The sequence below is a fragment of the Python bivittatus genome, unplaced genomic scaffold, assembly GCF_059951505.1.
Source record: "Python bivittatus isolate LINGU-HERP-01145 unplaced genomic scaffold, Pbiv_v1 ctg000340_np1212, whole genome shotgun sequence".
Classification (NCBI taxonomy): domain Eukaryota; kingdom Metazoa; phylum Chordata; class Lepidosauria; order Squamata; family Pythonidae; genus Python; species Python bivittatus.
Genome location: NW_028277056.1, coordinates 21,912,207 through 21,933,900, shown reverse-complemented (window position 1 = coordinate 21,933,900; position 21,694 = coordinate 21,912,207). Strand labels below are relative to the sequence as shown.

At 38.6% G+C, this 21,694-nt stretch overlaps 1 protein-coding gene across 1 annotated transcript in view; it reads left to right on the top strand.

Annotated features, from left to right (window-relative positions):
* The first annotated feature begins 357 nt into the window (after positions 1–357).
* Positions 358–21,694, top strand: part of LNX2 (ligand of numb-protein X 2) — a 77,562-nt gene continuing 56,225 nt past the window's right edge. The window contains exon 1 of the mRNA XM_007436281.4: positions 358–615. The gene's annotated coding sequence lies outside the window, so the exon portion shown is untranslated. The remainder of the gene's footprint in view (positions 616–21,694) is intronic.

The following is a 21,694-nucleotide window of genomic DNA, read 5'->3' as shown; positions in this document are numbered from 1 at the left end:
ATCTCTACGTGGAACGAACAACTGGAAACCACCTATCAACATTTCACAGTTACGCCAAGGTATATTAAGGCTACCAAACTGACCAACAAGGGACCTTTTACCATGACATATTTTTCGGTTCTCTCTCCCCCGCCCCCGCCTTGCTCCGCCACAGAAAGCAGCTACCTCTCTCTAGAATCAGGCGCGTAACAGAGACAACCCCGGCAAAAGCCGGGAGTCCCACGGCCTGCGCCGCCGAGCCCGCCCCGGCCAGCCTCCGATAGGCTGCAAGCGCTTTTTTGCCACGGGGCTGAGTGGTTCTGATTGGCTGGAACGTGCCGTCGTTCGGGCCGCCAGAGAGGGGAGTCTCCCTGCCTGCGCGCGCGTCGGAGCGCGCGCAGCCGAGAGAGACGCGCTTGTTAAGTCCTGCCTGGAGTTCGTCTGCCTTCCTGAGATCGGCGCCGGCGAAGGAGGTAGGAGCCGAGCGGGGAGGAGGAGCCAGAGCCCCAGCCCACGCCGCTCCATCTGCGGCGCTGGGAAGAGCTCCTCGGCGTCAGTCTGCTACTGCCCCTCGCTCGGAGCACGATGCCTGGGATCGTGCAGTGACACCGGAGCTTTGCGCTCCTGCCCGGCAGGGTAAGTTCAGTGGCCAGCCGCCGCTGCCGCCTCTGTGGCCCGATCCAGCCTCCAAGTTCTTTTTTTCCCGGCTTCCTTCCCGCGATTGTTTCGCGTAGCATCAACGCTCGTGAGCTAGTTTCAGAACAGATCTGCCCCCCGCCCCGATCCCTAAAGCGCTGTGCTTCCAGAACGCTCACTCTCAGCCAGTTTTCATCTGGCAGCCCCTTTGCTTTCTGCAGTGGGTACTGCCCTGTGTCTAGCCTCCCTGGCCAAGAAGGCGCCGGGTTCAGACCCTTTCCACGATCTTCAGCTTCGGCTTGCCTGCACCTCCAGTCACAGTTTTGGCTCGCAGGCTTGGGCAACATCTACCTGTCATCTGCTCCAGGAAAATGCCTTCCACTTGGGTTTGCTACTTAACAAGGTGTTAGGCAGTTTAGCATCGGGGTCCCCCTTTCTCAGGTTAGCAGGGAAAGCGCTAATGATGACTGCCTACATATCGGGGTGGTGGAGGATGGGGAGAGGCCCATCCTTTCCAATCTACTTCAGGATGAATGAATGGGAAATTGATTTCTTTGGTCTCCAAGAATTGAGGGTGGGGTGACTGGATGCACGCTTTCTTCCCTTCTCCCCTATCCCAAGTTCTATTTTCAGATGCCGCTGATTGGAAATAAGCAATCTTTTTCATAATGAAGTATGTTGCGTGAAATACAGCATATCTTCTCCCATCCACCCCTTTCATTATGGGTTTCCAAATTGCTGTTATTTCATACCATCACCTCGTGGGACGAGCTTTGATCTACTTTGCACACTTCTGAAGTAGGGGCTCTCCAAAGTTTGTTAGATGGGCTTCTTCAAGGAGCCACCAGGATTGCTAGCTCTTCCTCCTCCCCCTGTTGAGCTCTAATGATTGATAGAAGCTGCGATGGATTCTTCTGCTTGTAATATTGGCCTGCTAGGCTACAGGGTGTCCTCTCATCTTCCAGTTAATCCACTGACCCTTGCTTCTCTATGAACCACAGTTAAGATGAATCTTGTACTTTGCTGGGGCTTGTGCTGTTGTGGTCTCACCTTTCTATTCTAGTCTATCATTTCCTTAGATGTGAATTAGAAGTGAGAGCCACTTGCTGAACTGCCTCCCTTGATTTTGTCTCAGCTAATTGAGCGTTTGCAAATGCTCCCACTTGACCTAGAGAAGCTCAGAGAATAAAGCTGGAGGAACTTTGAATCTACAGATGCATGAAACAATTGGCACTCCATCCCTTGGCAGAAAATGCAGGGGTAATATGTGCAAGTCAGTCCCAAACTCACGAAACTTTCTTGCTGGGCACTTTTTCCCCCCCAGAAAAATGTTTAGAAACAGCTTGTTGTCTGAAGGTGGTTATTCAAAAGGTTGAATCAAGAAACATCTTCCTTTCTGTATTCTGTGTACACCTCAGGCAAAAGGTAGTTCTTAAGTTATAGATTGTGGGATTGACTGAAACCAATAGGTGCTTTCAAGGATAGGCTGCGCCTACAGCATAGAGCTGGTGAGATTAATGTGACTGGCAAAAATTTCCCAAATTAACTGTTATGGGGCTGGCATGCTAGGTCAGAATCCCCAAATTAGAAGACTTAGACTTTAATGCTTTAGGACAAGGCCTTCACATAAAAATAGCTGGCATAGAACATGAACCTTACGAGTAATACCACAAACATGTCTGGAATCTATCTAGTTTTCTCCATGAATGAATGCTCCTCAAGAATGATTTGAAGATGACATAGGAACTTTGCTGAAACTGAGTGGGTTTTGATCTGATCAGGACAAATCTGTATGCACTGGCTGGGTGGTTTGTAGCTTAGAACAATGTGTGAAGTAACCATTGGAGATTATTCAGTAAACCATGGCTAAGCAAACCAAACTTTAATATTTATGAATTTGATAGCATATTTCTCTTGCAGTGTTTAATGTTCTTATGTCTAGATTGTATTGAGGCAGATGGACCAATTAACTGACAGTATATTAGAGTTACCAATATTACCTAAAATGCTTGAAAAGCCAGAGCTAAGGAACCACAATAATAATATCTACAATATTAAGTGTATCTAATAGCACTTCCATATTTGTCCGAAGAGATCATAATGCCCAGTGTTGTTTTCACCTATACACATCAGCATATATTCTCCAACTTGCAGCCCTCCAGATGTGTTGGGTTATAACTCCCAACATTTATAGCTAATATAGCCAAAGGGAATTATTGAAATTGTAGTCTAACACATCTGGAAGACACTAGATTGAGGAAAGTTTCCATATGTATCTATAGTGAAACTTAATGATATCAAGTAGATGGCTTTCTCATACTATCTGTGAGTCAGAGAATGTCCTTCACCATTGAATAGTGACACCTTTCATGCAGTCATTATTCTGTATTTGCATTCCTAGTTTTACTTGGGATTCATAATTGTAGAAATTAGATTATCAGAATTCGCCATGAGAGTCCAGATGAAGATTAGTAGTGTATCTGTTTTGCTTGGAGAACTTCTCATCATCTCCAGGTAGAGCTGGGGGAAGATCCCTTTCTGAGCAGGGCTCAGCAACTTTTGGGGCCCTGTTATATGGTGATCTGGATGCCTCCCTCAGATTATTGAGATCTTGGGCAAAAAAGCTCCAGTTTCACATGGTTTTATCAGTTTTACAATGTTGGGCTCAGGGGACTTTTTGGCTGTCTTACCATGTTGTAGTCTCTTGATCTGGAGATATTAGTGGGATAGGTAAGACTGATGACCTGAATTAGAGTAGATGGATGTAAGGTAGCTTCCTATTTCATTTTTGCAGTGACTTGTATAGTAGTACTATTTTCCTAGTTTCTGCTAGAGATGTCATGTCTGATATATCCTGGCATTTTAGTTTGCCTGTTTTGTGCTCCATGATATCTTTTTGTGGTTCCCACCCCTCTCCTGCTTTCTACTGAGGTAAATATAGTAAATATAGAACTGTTTGAATTTCCGCATTTACAAATATGGTATGGAGTTTTGTATTTATTTTCATTGTATACAATCTGATTCCTAAAGTATTTTATTTCCTCCTGCATAACTTTGCACCCTTCTCTCTGTCACCTGTACCTCTCAGCATGGTATCATCCAATTTTTTCACTAGCATTCTGTTCTTTTCTTCCTGCAAGGGTACTCAGGAAAATGCCAAATAAAACAGGATCTGTGTCAAACTCCACTAGATAGTTTTCCCTCCCCACTCACCCCCTAGCTTCAAAGTTTGTTTTAGATTAGGATTATCATGCCTATCAAACACACGATTCATTTAACTCTGTGCTCTGTCTATCAGCACTAGACACAATGAAACCTTGGGAGAGGCACAATTGGGATATATAACAACATCTCAACTTTGTTAATCCCTGATATCTAATGTGGCATTTCTGAATATCTTTACCTTACAATTCTTTTCAAGTAATTTATTCACATATTATGACTAATGAGTTCCATAGACAGAGTTCCTGAAAATTGATGACATAGTATTCTACCATTTTATGCTGGAGAATCACTAAAACGCTGTGATGTAATTCCTAAACTAAATGTAACTCTGTTCATGTCATACACAAATATATACAAAATCCAATTGTTCCCCACTCCAAGAAAATAGCCAACTGGGATATGGTTGTTGGGGTCTACATCACCCCCCACCTCAAGTTAACTGCAGCTCCTCCTGCAGGTTGCCCATCTTGATCTAAAGATATACTACCCTTTTGTCTTAGACCTGCTTGCCTCCACTTCCTATGGATGATTAAGTGAGGTCTTGATGATTTCTGCCTGCTCTCTGAAGCAGGTAAGATGTCATCCTCAATCATGTTTTCCTTTCTTTTTCTATCCTTTTTCTATCCTTCTTTCCTTTTTAACCTATTTCCTAAATGCCTGTTTTCTGGTTACAGTATTTGGGAATGCAGAGAAGAGGTTTATCTGCAGAGAAAAATCAACAGATGGGAGGACCCGGATGTAGTTAAACCTTCCTCCCACATTCCTTTGCCTTTCTTTCTCTTCCCACTCAGGGTTTATTGCTGGTATTGCTATCTAGCTGAAGGTCTTCTTCAAGGGAGAGTGGATTGCTGGAGGATGGTTAACCACTCCCCCAATTAGATCATTCTCCCTTACTCATATCCCTCACTTCCCTCTTTGTTGGCATTAGTATAGGTTTGATGTAATGATGCTATGTTAGCATCATAACTTGTGGTTCTATCTGAAGCCATAATGTGCTCGCCTGTTCATCGTTTGGGCTAAGCAATTTGCTTTCGGTTTGTAAGCCAGGCTTTAACAGATTTGTGAATTGTGTGAATGCAGCCAGTTGTGCTTCCTTCAGTAAATCATGTTTTAAAAAATGCTCAATATGAGAAATGAACCCAAATTATGAGAGTATCATCCCATTGGCTTTAATGAAGGAGAATTTGACTTGGAAAGAGCATATTGTTTCTTGTTTAAATGCACCTGTTGTCTTAGATTCTAGAGGGAATTGTTAAGCTTAAATTGTCTGTTGTCAGTCAGCTTGTATCAGTTGTTTGTGTTCAGAGAACTAGTTACAGATGTGGTTTCCTTTTTGGGGAGGGTAGCATGTCACCTTTTCCCTGGATAGTGTTCTGTGAAAGAGTCCTGAGATGTGAAAACAAAATGGAATTACTCTGTGTGTGGGTGGAAGAAAGAACAGCTGCAAACCAGCCACTGTTACAAGAACAGAATTCAGGTTATGATTTTATAGTCCTGGGCAAACCGCCCCCCACCCCAGCCCTATAGCACTGAGTAACTTTCTCTTGAGCATACTGAACTCATAGTTCTTTGGGAGTTTTAGTTTGAACGTATCCAAATCATGATTTAGCAAGCTCTTTTTCTCTGGCACTTTTTATCTTCTAAAATTATAGTCCTACAATCTGTTCTGTTTTTTCTTTTAAATACATCTTTCTCTATTGTGAAAAAGAAAATGGTTTGTATTCAGTTAATTGATTGAATAATATTAGTTATATAAAGTTGACATAATTGAGAGCCAATTAAATTCTTTAATATAATTGCAGTCGTTCAGACTCAGATCTGTACTCACACAAATAATAGCCATGGTTCCAACATTCATGATTTTTTTATGAAGCCTGGCCAAATGTGTTATATGTTTTCACAGTCTTTTCTCTCACTGCCGTTGCCTGCTGCCTGTTCGGTGCTAGTTCATTGTTTGCTTTTGTAGAAATCTGCTGTTAAGTATTTCTGCGCTTCATTTAATTCCTTTTTACATTACATTACATTGCAGGCTGTGTTTTGTTTTCCTTGCGTAGATAGAAAAACTATTGGCTATAGATTAGCTGGAACATATGTTTGAAAATCGGTTTCTGAAAACCATTTCTAATTTATAAACGATTGGATTTTTATTAAGAAGGGAACTGGCTAACTTTTTATCTTGTTCAATAAGCCATGTAGCCAGTGTGAATTATTTTTCTCATTTCTTTCTGACTTGCCAATATTTTAGAGTTCTGAAGCATACAATCAAACAGGAGATCAACAAGGCTTAAGAATCATCATGTGCATTGAGCTGTTATTCCAGCAAAAGGAAGCTTGAGCCATAGGTGGTTCTGTGGAAATAAATTTCTTTCTGTGGAAATAAAACCATTCAATATTAGCAAAATAGAAAATTATTATGCAACATTTGCAAGATGAGGAATGATTCTGCAGGGCGGCCTGAAGAATCATTGCTGAGCTCCAACTCTCAGCAGCACCAGCCAGCCTGGCTGATGGTGAGAGATGCTGGTAGTTGCAGTTCAGCAACATCTGGAAGGTAACAGTTTCTCTACCCCCGCTCTAGGCTGTATTACATACCAGAGGGAATTATTCAGTGATATAGGCATTCTGGTTATAAATAAGGACTCTGTATGTGTGGGTGTTTCAATAATAATAGGTGTTTCGTAAGAGTGTTGAAATTCTTCTGTAGGCCAGGTGAATAGCTTCTTTGGACTGGGGAAAGCACTTCACTTTTGAGAAGCATGCTAAGTCCCATGCTCCAAAAATGGAACAGGCCAGGACAAAATTAATGGTCATTTACACTTAAATTAAAAATTAATTAAACTGGGTTGACCTGATTGTTTTGTATGTATCCTGTCTGCCACACCAAAAATTAGAATTCGGCAGGAACTTTTGAAAGGTCTCAGCTGAGGTTTTCTTATGGTAGATGAGACCCTCTTTCTTGAAACCTTGAAGGAGATCCCTTCTATCGTTGATAGTACTGAGATGACCGGGTAGGAAGAAAAAGGCTCAGGCCATAACACTGAATATGTTAATGACAACTTAACCTTGGAGAGTGGAAGAAAGGAAGGTATGAATGCTGAATAGAAAATCAAGAGCTAGTCCTTGTTAGTGTAGCTGTAGGTATGTCTTGGGTGATCCTGAAAAATTAAGCTGGGTTGAATCTAGTTAATAATTGGATGGGAGACTATCTACCAGTACTAGAGCAACAGGTTAGTCTGGTTAATTTAGGGGGAAAAAACTTGGAAAGAAGCAATAGCAAAACCCATGTTGTTGCCCAAAAGACAACATGCATGTGCCCATAGAATTATCAAAAGTCAGAATTGATTCGAAATACATGATACCTTTTGTACATTTCTTGGGAGGTAATCACCTCTGAATTCAGTCATGTAACCTTAGACTTGCTTACCTAGAGTAAACTCCACTAACCTTGATAGGACATTCTTCTGAGGAGAGAAAGTGTAAGATTGTGTATAAATATATGAACATGAAAAACAGAAATGAAATCTCCCAACATTTATTCAGCAGGGCTGAAAAAAAATCTGGAATGAATTCAGTTCATGAACTTTTGAGTAGAAGGGGGGTGTCAAATTGACACGAATTTAATAGAATGTATTGTCTAATTTTAATTGGAAGTATTTGAGTGTAGGAATTATTGTAATTCTGAATAATCTTTAAGGCAGTAAGATTGCCCAATTATTTGATATATTAATAAAACATAGAAAGAAATCAAGTGAACAATCTATTCATAAGTCTTACAATATTAGCATGTTACATTTATAATATTAGAAATATTAATTTACATTATGGAGCTAACTGGATTGCACTTTGCTAATAACTTTTTTAATTCTGGTGGCTGGGGAATTCTGGGGTGAAATTCACACATCTTAAAGCTGCCAAGTTTGAAAAACACTGCTTTAAATTAAAGAGGGTTGAGGATCTTTCTCCCAAAGAGTCTGGCAATATGGTACTTAGCCATTGTGTTCAGCAGGGTTAAGAAATTGGAACTGGTGGGTAACAAAGATTCAGGACTTTACTGAACTTACAAATCAAATTTTTAATTCAGGTTGGAATACTTAAAACTCACAGTTGTAACTGAATTTGGTATGATTTACTTCTCATTTGAGCTGATTTATATAAAATGGGGCTGTTTGACTCTCTTAATATCTGCAACCCTACATCAAAGATGCAGAAGTGTATTCATACCAAAATCTTGATTTTATATAATGGGAATGAACTTTATACTTACCTGCTTCCTCCTTGCTTTTCTTCCCATTGTGAGTGTGTTGTTTGGTTTACAGATAGTCCCCCGTTTAAGAATGAGTTCCGTTCCCAAGGTCTGTCTTAAGTCGAATTTGTATGTAAGCCAGAACAGTATTATTGTATAATACTGTATAAGTAGTATTGTGTAATTAATTCCAACCATTGTATATTAAACTCAAATCATTGTGCATTTAACTTGAATTTTGCTATAATAGGCTCCATTCTTAACTATGGGTCATCTGTAAACTGGATGTTCTTAACCTGGGGACTACCTGTATTGCAATTTGTTCAGATCCTCTGAAATAGGAAATACTTGCAAAACAGAAGTTCAGAAAGCATGCATTGGCTTCCAAGTCCCCATGGGCTTGTGGAACTAGTTTTATGGATGATGGCTGTGCTGAAATCTTCCTGGCATTTTCTCAAAGAGAAAAAAAGAGACTTTTTCTTTTAAAAGTTATTCCCAGCCAGTTGACCAGCAGCCAGAATAGCTGTACATTACAGAAACTATTGTCAAACATATCTGGATGATTCCACAATCTAATAAGGAAGTTGTTACATGGAAGGGAGCATCCAATGTCAGTGAGAAAATCCTCAAATCTAAATCATCATCAGACAACAATTTTCAAGGATATTTAAAACTCTGCTGTAAATGTTGGGTCATAAATGGGCAAGCAGATATGTTTTGCTTTGGACCTAATCTTTGAGTCAACTTAGACTTCAAATATAATTGTTTTGGTAGGAGGCAGAATAATTATATTTTGATGTAATGTTAAATTTGTATTCATAGACCAAATTTGTCTATGTGGTGTCTGGATGCTTATCACCTGAAGGTGGTCATTAAAACAAAATATTTGTGTCTGCTTCTGTTGCAGTCAATACTGCTTGAGTTATTAACAAGCTTGAATAATTAATGAAGTACTGATTTTATTTATTAGCTTAAAATCAAGTCATGCTTTATTGATAAGGCATTCTTTGGAATTCAAATTCTTTTTGTCCTTTTCTAATTTACTTTTGGCAGAATTGGTTTTTGTGCCCAGTAAGTCTAGAAATAACTTTGTCAGATAATAAGGTGCATGAGTAATTTTTTGCAGTTTGGCTTGTTCTTAAAGAAATTTGAGTATAGCAAAAGTGGCAAGGCAAATTTGGGACCGATGGAGTGACTGTACAACAATTCAGTAAACCTCTATGGCAATCCACCTGACAAGTGTTTTTCTATGGCAGCTGGGGCTTCTATTGAGCACCTCTTGGACAATATCTAATACATGCTGGTGTGTTGAGATGAGTGATGCTAGGCCATAATATGATCTGCTAGTGATTTAGTGTGTTGTGTGCACCCAACCATTGCCATTTATCTAACAAACTACAGTTAAAACCATGCTTAGTGTAGTATGTAAACCTAGTCACAGTGTTCTACTAGAATCAGAAGGGACTTTGGAGTCCAGCCCACTGCTCATCTCAGGAAACCTGTAGCTGTAGCATTCCTGGCAGATGGCTGTTTGGCCAATTAAAGAAAGTCCTTCTCTTCCTGATGTAGAACACGTTAGCAAGCATTTTCATACTTGCTTCTGAAGCCCTGGATGGTCTGAGTATTTACTACACATGTTACTCAACATGTCCAGGTCTTATAAGGACCTTCATCTCCCTTAAATTAGTACAGGATAACTGATGGTAATACAGTGGCAGTATTCTTACAATTGATGCCATAAGGTTTTGGGATGATATCCTGGAGGAGATGCATCCATTCACTTCTTTTAAATATATCCTTTAATCCAGGGGTCCCCAAACTCTTCAGCACATTGACCCCTTCATGAAGTTACAGATTGTTCATCAACCCCCAAACATTTAGTATATGAAAATAGTTTAATAAATACTACTTTAACTAATAGTGCTACAAATAACAATAATAATAACAGCATTGACCCCTTGGATAGTCCCATCAGCCCTTGGGGGTTGATATTGACCACTTTGGGGAGCCCTGATTTAACCCCTTTGTGAAAAGATTTTATGGATTAGATTGGTGTTAGTATTTTTACTTCTGTGTCAGCCATCTTAAGTGTAATTTAATTATTATGGAAATGGGGGAGCAGAAACATACCACTTTTAAAGAGTCATTTGTGCTCCATGTTCAGCATACTGTATGTTTTAAGAAGCCTTCATGGATGTGATTTGCAACTTCCTGCCACTGTTGAATAAAATGCCAGGAAATAGAACAAGCCTTTTCTGGCACAGCAAATCAGCTGGATTTTTCCCTAAGGGACCTCGAACTCCAGTTATTTCTGTTTGTCAGTGGAGTTATGGAAATGGGTAGTGGAAATAGAAATAAGGATCAGAGAGCAATAACTACCAGATCCTAGCACTGAAGTAAATTCAGGATGTGGAACTGAACTTAATCTATCCTACTTTGATGGTAATCCCCTGCAGAGTGGAAGAAAATTAAGAAAGAGGTTGATGCAAATGGAAAGACATTTTCCATCTCAACCCAAATATTTGGGTGGTATGTCGACCTGGAATGCCAATATAACATTACACATTTTGATATTGTGTTTGTGCAGCCATTATTTTTGCCCTACCCTAAGCATAAACCTACTTGCTAGGGTTAACAAATATTGGGGAATACTGGTTTTAATTAAACAGAAGAGAGGGAGAAGGTCAGAATTCTTTTTTTCCCCCCCTCCAAATTTAGAAACTATTCTATTCCAGTACTGCTGTCTTTCTGGTTATGTTCATGATCATCCAAGAGCACAACTGAAATTTTATCTGTAAAGTGCTGGATTGAACTAGGGCTATATTTCATTATGACAATTCAACATATCTCCATATTTAGTTTATATTCTGATTAAGGTGACTTGAAGCTATTCCTGGAAAAGGTGCCTGCTTGAAATGTATGCAAGTTGTAATATTAGGCATGTTAGAAAAAAAATATTTTTGAGGAGGTGAGTGGGAATGTTTGTATTTAGCAAACCCCTGGCTCTGAATAGTTCAATTAACCATTTCAGGGTGACTCCATAGGACAGTGTTTCTCCATCTTGGCCACTTTAAGATGCATGGACTTCAACTCCCAGAATTCTCCAGCCATCATGCTGAGTGGGAAATTCTGGGAATTGAAGTCCACGCATCTTAAGTGTTGTGCAATACAGAGAGTGTGCTGTAAATGTTAGAACTTCTGATAGGGCCTGGAAGGCTTTGGAACCAGTTCCCACTCAGCTAAGAAAGAGAAGCTAGATTGGATCTACCTGGGCTAGTTGCGCTCTCTCACTCTTTTGTCACATGGCTTTCCCTGCTTCTGTCTAGTTCTTCTCCTTTTGCAAAGAAAAACATTTGTTTTTGTTGTGGATGGGACAGGTAGGGTGCAAAATGGGGAGCAATTCCCATATCAAGCCACAACCAAACACAAAAGGATCTCACTTTGATCCAGTTCTAAATGGGCATGACTTTTCCAAAAGGGTAAGTTTCCTTATCTCCTAAGTCGGGGTCTTCCACCTCCTTGTATGTACTCTCACCTGCTTGTTAGATTATCTGGAACTAGTGCAAACTGATGCTACAGAATAATATTTGAACAGTTTTACTTTTTTTCCCCTTGTTGTGTAGGACAGGGTTCCTCAACCTCAGCAACTTTAAGATGGGTGGACTTCAACTCCAAGAATTCCCCAGCTGGCTGGGGAATTCTGGGAGTTGAAGTCCACCCATTTAAAGTTGCTGAGGTTGAGGAACCCTGGTGTAGGAGATTCAGAGGAGAAGAAGTAGCCATATTTACTGCCTGATCCATATATGCTTGCTCTAGAATAAATCCAGTATGTTTCACAACCAAATAATTGTGTGTAAGGCAGCTATTCCCAGTCTTCCACAAGTGTGGCCCTTGATTTTTGGGAAGTTGACTGACGTGGAACATGTAGAATATGGGAAAGTTTGTATAAAGGAGTGAATAGTCAGTATTGTTGAAAAAAAAAAAAGGTATATTTAGGATTGGCATTTTCAGCATTTTACCTGTATATCCTGATCTTAAGTATGCTTATTCAGAAGTAAATTCCCATCGATTGCAATGAGACTCTTTCCAGACAGTGGTCCTTAGCATTGATACCTAATACATATCTTTTTTTTTCCATGACCGTAATTGCTAATGGATTAAAATGTAACATTATCTTTCAAGAGCTGTGCAGATCAATGCCAGGATGGCTGATATATTTCAATGTACCTCGGAGGGGGAAATAATGCTGACCTAAGTAATATTACACTCAATAACATTGCTTAAAGAAATAGATTGCACTCTTCCAACTTTGAGTTATTGACATTGTAGTTTCACTATGTATACATCACACTACTATTGCTTCAATATCAAATTGACAGTAAGCGGTTATAGGACAGTGTCTCTTTTAAAGCATTTTATCTCACAATTCTCTTATAATGATATTTCTTTTCTGTTGCAGTTAGAAATGTACAGTGACTAAAGGCCAGTATTTTGCATAACATATATGTACAGTGAAAACCTACACATGTCTAATAAAAAGGAAAATCTATAGAAGTAAAGTTGATGATTGTGAAAGTCAGTACTGTATAAGAAAACAACTTGAGAATGAAATCCCCACATGGTACCTTGTCTGTTATGAGCATGTCTTCATCACTGGACGTATCATGGAATGTCAGGAGCATGGAACCATGACTGTTTGCTGTTTTTATACATTTCAGTGGTCTGGCACAGAGGACCTTTCTAGTGGATTGTGCTCCAGAGCTGCCAAGAATGTAAAGTTAATTTATTCTAAGCCTTTTTTTAAATATTAGAATTACTAGAATTAATTAATTATTATTATTAGAATTATTTATTTGTTTTTATTAGATTTATTCATTCATTCATTCATTCATTCATTCATTCATTCATTCATTCATTCATTTTGTACACTGACTCCCAACGACTCTGGGCCATTCACAAGAAAGCATAGAACCATAAAACAGTAAAAACAACACAATAATAAAAGGAGATACAAGGATATCACAACCAGCAAGCAACAAAAACACACCTACTCCTTGAAAGGCACTACTCCCATCCTAGCCAAAGCCCTGGACAAAGACTCAGGTCTTCATGGCCCTCTGAAAAACCAACAGGATAGCATCTTTTCAAATTTAAGCTGATGTGTTGGAAAGAAAACTTCTAGCTTCCAGCATCAGTTTTAGTTCTAAGACTGCCTACAGACCATAAATGTCCCCCAACTTGCTTCAACAAAAATAAATATAAATAAATGTAAGATAGGCAACTACACTTGAGTGCTTTGTTTGCCATAAAACAAAAAACAAAGCTAATCAGGCATAGGAGAGAACATCCTTGAGGACAGTATAAGTTAATACTCTGATAAATGGGTGTTTTATATGTAGTTATGCCAGCATCACACACCCCCAGCAGTCATTTTATGAGAGGACAGGATCATCATTAGGCATTTTGTGAGACTGTCAACAGCATCTCAAAATTTCAACTGTGTCTACCAGTCCAGAAAAGTTAAAGCATTCATAAAGCTAAATCAAAACTGAAAGTTTAATTAATTAATACTTGGGCCTCCATCTTTGGAAATAGTTGGCTTAAATGTGGGAGAATACTAAGACTTGGTACTACTTTGGATCCGATACATTACGAATAAAAAGTAAAATATTGAGCCTTTCTTCTAATAAGAAAGTAGCCCTTTATCTATTAAATTAAGTATTATCCTACATCTAATTAAAGGATATTGATCTCAAAATGTTACCTACTAAGATTTTGTTATCACATATATCAACTTAATTATTAATCTCTCCTTTTGTCAATTAGCAGGTATATTCCTGACAAGTGTGTGTGTCTATACATATGCACTTTTGTTTTTTCTTCTTGTTGAAATTGTTTATATACTTGTACTAAATATATTAGCATTCACAATAATCTGTACGTGTTCCCTCGCCCATCATGTGTCATTGAGGCATCAGAGTTCTGCTAGTGACCACTGTAGTCGCAGTTGGGGAGGGTAAAACTCTGCATCGCTATGGTCGCTAGGAGTCAGAAACAACTTGATGGCACATAATTAATCCGAAATCTGCAAGATGGCAGGTGGGATCAAGCCCCACCCCTTTTGTATGTGCATTTTTATTCTCCCCCCCCCCCACCTGCATTTAATGCCTGTTCTGAACTGGAGATTCTCAGAAAAAAATCCTTGTCTATAAAAGAGATGGAAGGCTTTATATTATGGTGCATGCTGGAGTAGGCTGGATTTTATGCCCCGCAAGCCATGGCATCTTTTTGGTCGCAAGGCATCAATTTCTTTGAGGGAGGGAGGGCTGTAAAAGGTGGTACGTAACATACGTGGGTGAACGTGAGTGGGAACTGGGAAATATTTATATTCTGTGATATGCATGTTTCAGGCCTTATGCTAGAGTTATCCATCGCAAAATGGCAAGAAATTCTTCCATCACTTTTCAGAATCCGTGGCTTCGTTAGGTATCAAAGACCTATAAAAAGGTACTCAAGGACTATATGTCATGTTTTGGCCTCTCAATTTAAAATGGTCATACTTTCAGCCTCAGAAACACTTAATCTTCTACAAGGGATTATTAAATCCTATGATACAAAAAAATTCCTACGGATACTCTTTCTAAAATTATTTTGCTGATGGATCAATTCAAGATGCCTACTTTTGTACCCGGATGGAATAAAGAATTAAAGATTGCTAGACAATGAGATGAGATGTTAACATCAATACCCAAATTTTTAATACATTACATATTACTCATTTATTGGACTCTGTTCCATTTATATAGAAAAGACTTGAGTAAATCATGTTGTTGGAGATGCAGTAATATCAGCGCCTCATCTAAACTTATTTTTCTACAATGTCCTATAATTATTATATTTTGGGGGAAAGTTCTTACATGTATTACCTTTGAGACAAGATTTAATATTTCCAGCTGCTTGTATTGTTTTGAATGACATTCCTATCTTATGGAAGTTGATATGTGAACAAAGTGGTTTCTCCCTGCCCTATTTATAGCTTAAAATACTTATTCTTCAGAGATGGAAAGATAAATATTCCGCTATTCAATGAATCGCTTATTGGCGTAGATTAGTTAAGGTTATGGTTCATAAATATGGCTACTATTCATTGAAATGCTTATGTAGAACTTCATCCATGAATATATTCCCTTTATATCTTTGTTCCTTTTATTCAGTTTTTTTCTTCCTTTGTCTTTTCTTCTGTCTTTATAATTTTGTCTAAAGTTTATTTTTCTTTGTTTTTCTTTTGCACTCAATAGAGGCCAAAAAAAAAAAAAAAGTAGCTATGGATCAGAGTTTGCCTGTGCTACAAAGATGTGTAAAGAATAGAATTAACTGATTACAGAGGATTCTCATTAACTGGAAGCATCAGAAATATTTGATGGTTGTTTAAAAAGGCATTTTGTTTCCTGCTCTTTTTGCACTGCTGCTAGGTTCACTTGTGTGCAATGCGTTATATCCTAAAATGTTCACACTGACACCATATTCAGTATGCCATATTCATACTGTAAAAATATGCAGTGTGAAATAACTAAAGTACCTTCTTTCCTTTAAAGACTGATGAGGTATCGTGACCAATAGTGGGGTTCCATATGAAGAATTAATTAGCTCAATTCATAGCTCTATTTTTTGGAATAAGATGAATAAAACATTTACATCCTTTAGATGTAAGTTGAAAGAAGGTCCAGATTTTAACAGGCGCAAAATCAGGGTGTACAAGATTTTTATCCTCTTTGATGGAGGAGAAGGTTTAATGAAGGATAGAGAGAAAAAGAGGAGTGTCAGAGAGAAAACAGGTGTCTCATCTTTTATTTCAGGTCTACCTTCCTATGACTCCAACTGATTATCTCTGAAAGAAAGATGCAGACAGAAGAAAGATGGTCTGTGTTAGTGGTAGATTGAGATGAAGGGTGCTGTTGAAATCCGGCATAGGATTTCAACCCAGATCTTTTGATTGACTAAGTGCCATCAAGATGTTTTTGACTCTTAGTGACCACATAGATAATTTTTTTCCATGAAACCCAGATCTTTGTTGCAGATTATTGAATTGAACAATATTAAGAAACAAAGGTTCGGTGATACCCTTCAATCAATTCTGGCTACAACTTACATATATCTGAGAAATGATTGTCATGATTTTCAGTGGAGCCTTAATATTAAGTAAATAGGTGTAAGATTACCAAGTAAGTAGGTACAGGGTTGTAACCTAATTGAATATAAGAGGTTTATTTCTGAATAAGGATGAATAGGCTGGGTCTGTATATAATCTTACAGCCAAAGATACTTGAAAAAATGGATGTGGGGAAAGGTAGATAAAGCACAGTACAGAATTTCATACCTCACTTTTATTTTAATCTGTTGTGTTCAAGATGTATGGAATTGCAACTCTCAGAATTTCTTAGCCAGCAAGTTCCATAGCTTTTGACTATGCTGACTGAGAAATTTTGGGGAATTCTACATTTGGAAGTTGGCAAGGGTATTATAAGACCTTTTCTATGGCTTTCCAATGGGTGATTAAAACTTTCCCTCTTAGAAAGATTCTTGGATCATGAGTTGTTTTAATTTGTTAGAAGCTGTCTGATTAAATCAGTTTCAATGGCTGCCTATACTTTGCATTTTTTATTCTATTCTTTTTATGTTTTATTGCTGCTATTAGTATTCTTATTTTTATAATGGCTGTTGGCTGCCTTCAAGAATGTTTTAAATTAATGAATGTCATTAAATAAACTGCATCGTGTCATTTTCCTGATGATAGTGTGCAGAAGGCTTATGGCCTTCTAGCCTAATCTCATGTGAACTCAGAGTGCACAAAAGGGAACTTTTATGATTACATGAATAATAGAGAAAGAACACTTTGCCCCAAAAGGTAGCACTTTGTACATACAGCCTAGTCTTAGAACATTTATAGGCACATCAGATTGTTAATGCTTCTTTCCTTAGAATTTTGCAGATTCTCTGTCTTCAAACTCTGTGCTAAATACTCATCAAGAACTTATGTTTGGCTTCTACAGAATACCTAGATGAAACACTCCATACTGGTAAGCAAAGCAGGCAGATACTATTCCTTTAAATATGATTATTGCAAATGCGTCCCATTGCTCTCTCATTACACCACAATGGGCTGAGTTGCTTAACCATTCCTAGCTGTAACTATAACTAGTTATGTTATCTAGATAGAATATATAGGATTAATACCAGGAGCTTGCAATTCAACAACATTCTATTCAAATTTTCAGTTTGATTAGCTGATTTGCTAAAGCATGCATGCATGTATGTCCAAAGTCCATCAGAATTTCAAATTAATTTAAAGGCACCTGATTCAATTCAGCAATTTAGTTTAAGGGGGTGATTTGATTGACTTGCCATCAAATCATCAGGTAGCACATACTTAATGAGACTAAACAGTGGAGAAATAATTGTAGGTGAACAGGTAGGCCTGATCTTACACATATAAATAAGCTTTCCATTGATAAGTTGTAGTCCTTGCACCATAGCTATTGCTGCTACTGGCTACATGTTTGCAATCTCTTCTCTTGTGTCTTCTAGACACAGAAATCAAAGGAAGCACTGCACATAAAATGCAACTGCAGTGCCACACGGAGAAAAAGTAACTATTTCTTTTCTGGGATGAGGATGTTGGATAAGCACTTATATTGAATCCTTGCTTTCTTGATCACTAGCCTGCAAATGCCAACTGCTCTCCTAAATCCAAAGACTCTGTGCTACTGACCATTGGTCATTACCCAGAAGACCAGCATAATACTGTGATTGAGGTATTGGGCTTAGACCTAGAAGACCCATGTTTAAGTCCTCACTTGACCATAGAGCAAACTGGATGAACAAAATTATTGCTTGGATAACAAAATTGCAAAATCTGATCTACAAGGAGCCTAGATACAGGGGTGTTGTAATGGTTTGTGGGAATGACCCTGGGAGACAGGGCAAAGAGATGCAGCCAAGGGAACAGTCAAATAAAAGGCAACTTAGCCTGCAGCAGGAATGTGGATGGGGCAAGAGGCTTAGAAGAGGCCCTCCCTAGTTTCTTGGGCTGTAAAGGGGACAGGGGGATATATATTTTTTCAAACTTTAATCTTATAATAAAGTAGAATTAGCTCATCTGGCCATGTTTCCTGTCTACTCTACCTTGCAAGGCTGACAGCTATGTTGAGGCTTGACTTGGGTGTTGCCTAAGAAGAACTAACCAAACAAGCTATTAGATTTAGTCATGAATATGTCATCATGGCTGCCTATTGTCTTGTTAATTAACAATGTTTTCTATGATATAAAATATGTGTAAGTATTTATAGTGTACCATACTCCTGTTATTACCAATATCTCTATGCCACTAAAATCACCTGTCATATTTCAAGAAACATTGGAATAGTTTGAGTGACCTTACAGTTGACTCCCATCTTTTAAATTCCACTTATTTCACTGGAACATATATTCTACTTAGTATAAGTTTGCAGTTTAGAATTCAGAGTTAAATGTCCAGTATAATGTGATTGACTTCAGCAATATTCAAACATCTACTTAAGAGTTTACTTAGTACATTTGTAGTAAACACGTCCTCAAACTCAAGACTTTGTGCAACTGTTAAACATTATAATAAAGCAATGTATAAGCAACGGCTGCTTGCTGAACCCCAGAGAGTTTAATTATACACAGTTTTCTGCTTGTATAAAATGCTATTTACATTTGAGCACTAATAGGGAAAGGCTCTACAGGAAACAAAACAAGCAATGATAGCCTTTATTTTCCAGGCGATTGGTATTCTCTCCTCCCCTTATCCTTGGGCATTGCTGTCACTTTGTTTCCTGTCTAATGGCATGAGTCAGGATGTCATAATATCCAAAATCAAATGTACCAGAAAATGTAGTAAATTAAGGTCAAGCTAGCAGAGTAATTGAGTAATAAACTGAATTTTAAACACCAGTAGCAAATGTTACAGCATAGTTATGGCTTTACTGCTGTGCAACAACATCTACTGAAAATGAGTGACACCGTGAGATCCTTTGCTGTTGTTAGCAAACCAGTGAAAGAGTGAAGAAATAGCGTGGAGAGATAACTGGAACCATTAAAGACAGTAATGTGGTCTTGCAGTTGGATTGCAGGGGCATGTACATTCCCTTCAGGTTTCATAATGGGAGATTTTTTTCATAGTGCACAAAAAATGCTTTTTATCAAGAGTAGTACTGAAACCCTTTGAAACCCTAGCAGATCCATTAATCAGAGATGAAGGTTGGAGGATTACATCAGTTCTTTCCAATTTATGAGAGCTCTGCGAATGAGTCAGGAAGATGATCATTATGTTCTAGGTATGAAATGATCATGCCTTTTGGCAAAAAGTAAAGGTGCTTTTACTCTCCCTACCCCTTTATGTATATTACTCTGAATATACTGCTGCTGCTAATGGGCTGGAGTTGGGTTTTCTTTAATCTTGTTTTTGTCAACGGCCCTGGAGGTTCCATGGAAGAAGGAGAATCTAATCTTTAAAAATCTTTTTTAGAGACTTGGCTGAGGTTTCCATCGTTTACTGCGACAGTTCTCTCATATACGTGTTAACATAACACTTGCAGGTTCAGGAGGGAAAAGCCAGGGCGTTTGAAACCCCTCTGCATGTTAGGGCTGTAGCCTCTTTTTCTAAAGCTAGTGTTCTTAACCTTTCTGTGCCATGGATCCCTTTTAATCTGGTGAAATCTCCAAAAGACCCCTTCTCAGAAAAATGTAAAATGAATGCATAAAGCGAAATACATAGATATAAATTATATTACAAAGAAAAGCAACTATGCTCAAATACAGTTATCAGCATACTGGAAAATAATAAATATGTTATGTAGGAATGCATGTGCTTCTTTATTAATGCATTAAATCAATAAGAAGGCAAGCTAAATTTCACTTAGAGGTTAGTGAAAATAAAGTTGCAGTTTTTTCCACATCCAACTACACAGACTCCCTGAAATCTCCCTCGGGGGTCCATGGACCCCCAGTTAAGAGCCCCTGTTCTAGAGATTAAAAGGTAATCCTGGGGGGGGAAGGCATACTCACTGCAATCAGTTTCAGCTCTGGTCAATGGTAGATTTTCCCTTTATCTCTGTGTTTCCTAAGCTTCTTTCTCTGTTCTCCCCCCTCTCACTGCCCCAGCAGCATTCAGCATTTCCTTGATTGTCTTTAGACTAGGAAGGACTCGATGAGGCTAAAAACTTGCCATCTGTCTCCTTGTCTTTTGTCCTATATTAAATAAATCTAGTTGGAATTAAATTCTCTTGATTTGGATAGAAATTACTACCAAGTATGCCTGCTTAGGATTTCTTCTTTAATTGCATTTGAGGAAATGGAAGCGATTGATTCCTGGCACTTTGATCCTAAAAATGTTTGGGGAAATGGCTCTCTCATTAAAATTAATGGGCCTTGCTTCTGAGCGAGAGCAACCTTGGACATAGGTTTTCCTCTGAGTCAGCGGGCTGGTACCACACATGTAAGCTGAGCAGTCAATCACTTCCAGTAATATACGGTGCTAAAAGCAACTGCTGTTCAGTCTTGTGTTTTCTTCTGAGGACCATTTCACGTAAGAAGGTTAAAGTGTGACCCTCTTGAAAGTGTAGTGTGTGAATGTAGTAAATCACTGTTTATAAACACATGGATTCTATAGGTACATTTGTCATGGAGCACTGATCATAAGGGGATAATGCCACTTGGGTGAAGATTTAAGGGGGTAGCATTCTGATCATTTTTTGTAACTGGTTATATTCCTCATGGCAGCCAGTTTGTAAATGGAGAAGGCCTCTGTGTGACAGCCACAATTTATTCTAAGAATTTCAGATGTGCCCATAAGTCCAACAAGGTTGGGAGCCTCAGTTATATGTGATGCGCCTGGTATAGATATGGGTGTCATGCATAGATTGAAGGGGAAGCATGATAAGAAATCTCATGCTCATACATTCTCTGGAAAGCAGGAGAAGCAACCTATGGCCTTCCAGATGTTACTAAGCTACATCTCCCAGAAGGGATTAGAGTATGCAATGTGAACTGAAGCATCATGGAGATTTGCTTGTCTGGCACATCCACTGTTACGAGTGTAGTCTACTATGTCCTTATACTTAAGGCTAAGTCCTTATTAAATGTTCTGAATCATTGGAGACAAATGGAGGAAATACGCACTAGATTTTCCTCTACCCCTTAGTTCATGTGTTTAATGCTGGGGTGAGGGAGGCTGTTATGTGGCAAAATGTTAAATATTTTGCTTTGAAGATCCAAGTCTTGTTTGAAGCTGAGAAAATATGAAATTGGAGATGAATAAGTAGAAAAGTTCTGCTGAGCTACATTTATTTTAGCTAAGCATTTGGGCTGCATCCCTCAATGTGTCTTGCAGTGGTCTATAGGAATCTAGTAGTGTTTCTCCTCTTACAAGCTGTTAGTCATCTTTCTCCTTGGCTAACTATGCAGTTTCAGAAAAGAAGCTCTTATCAGAAGCTTGTTTTACTGGGAAGAGAGAGAGAGAGAGACTCCTTTCGGTGGGACTGGATGTTTCTAATCAATAGAAATGTGAAGAGTTAAGAAAGGGGCAAAACC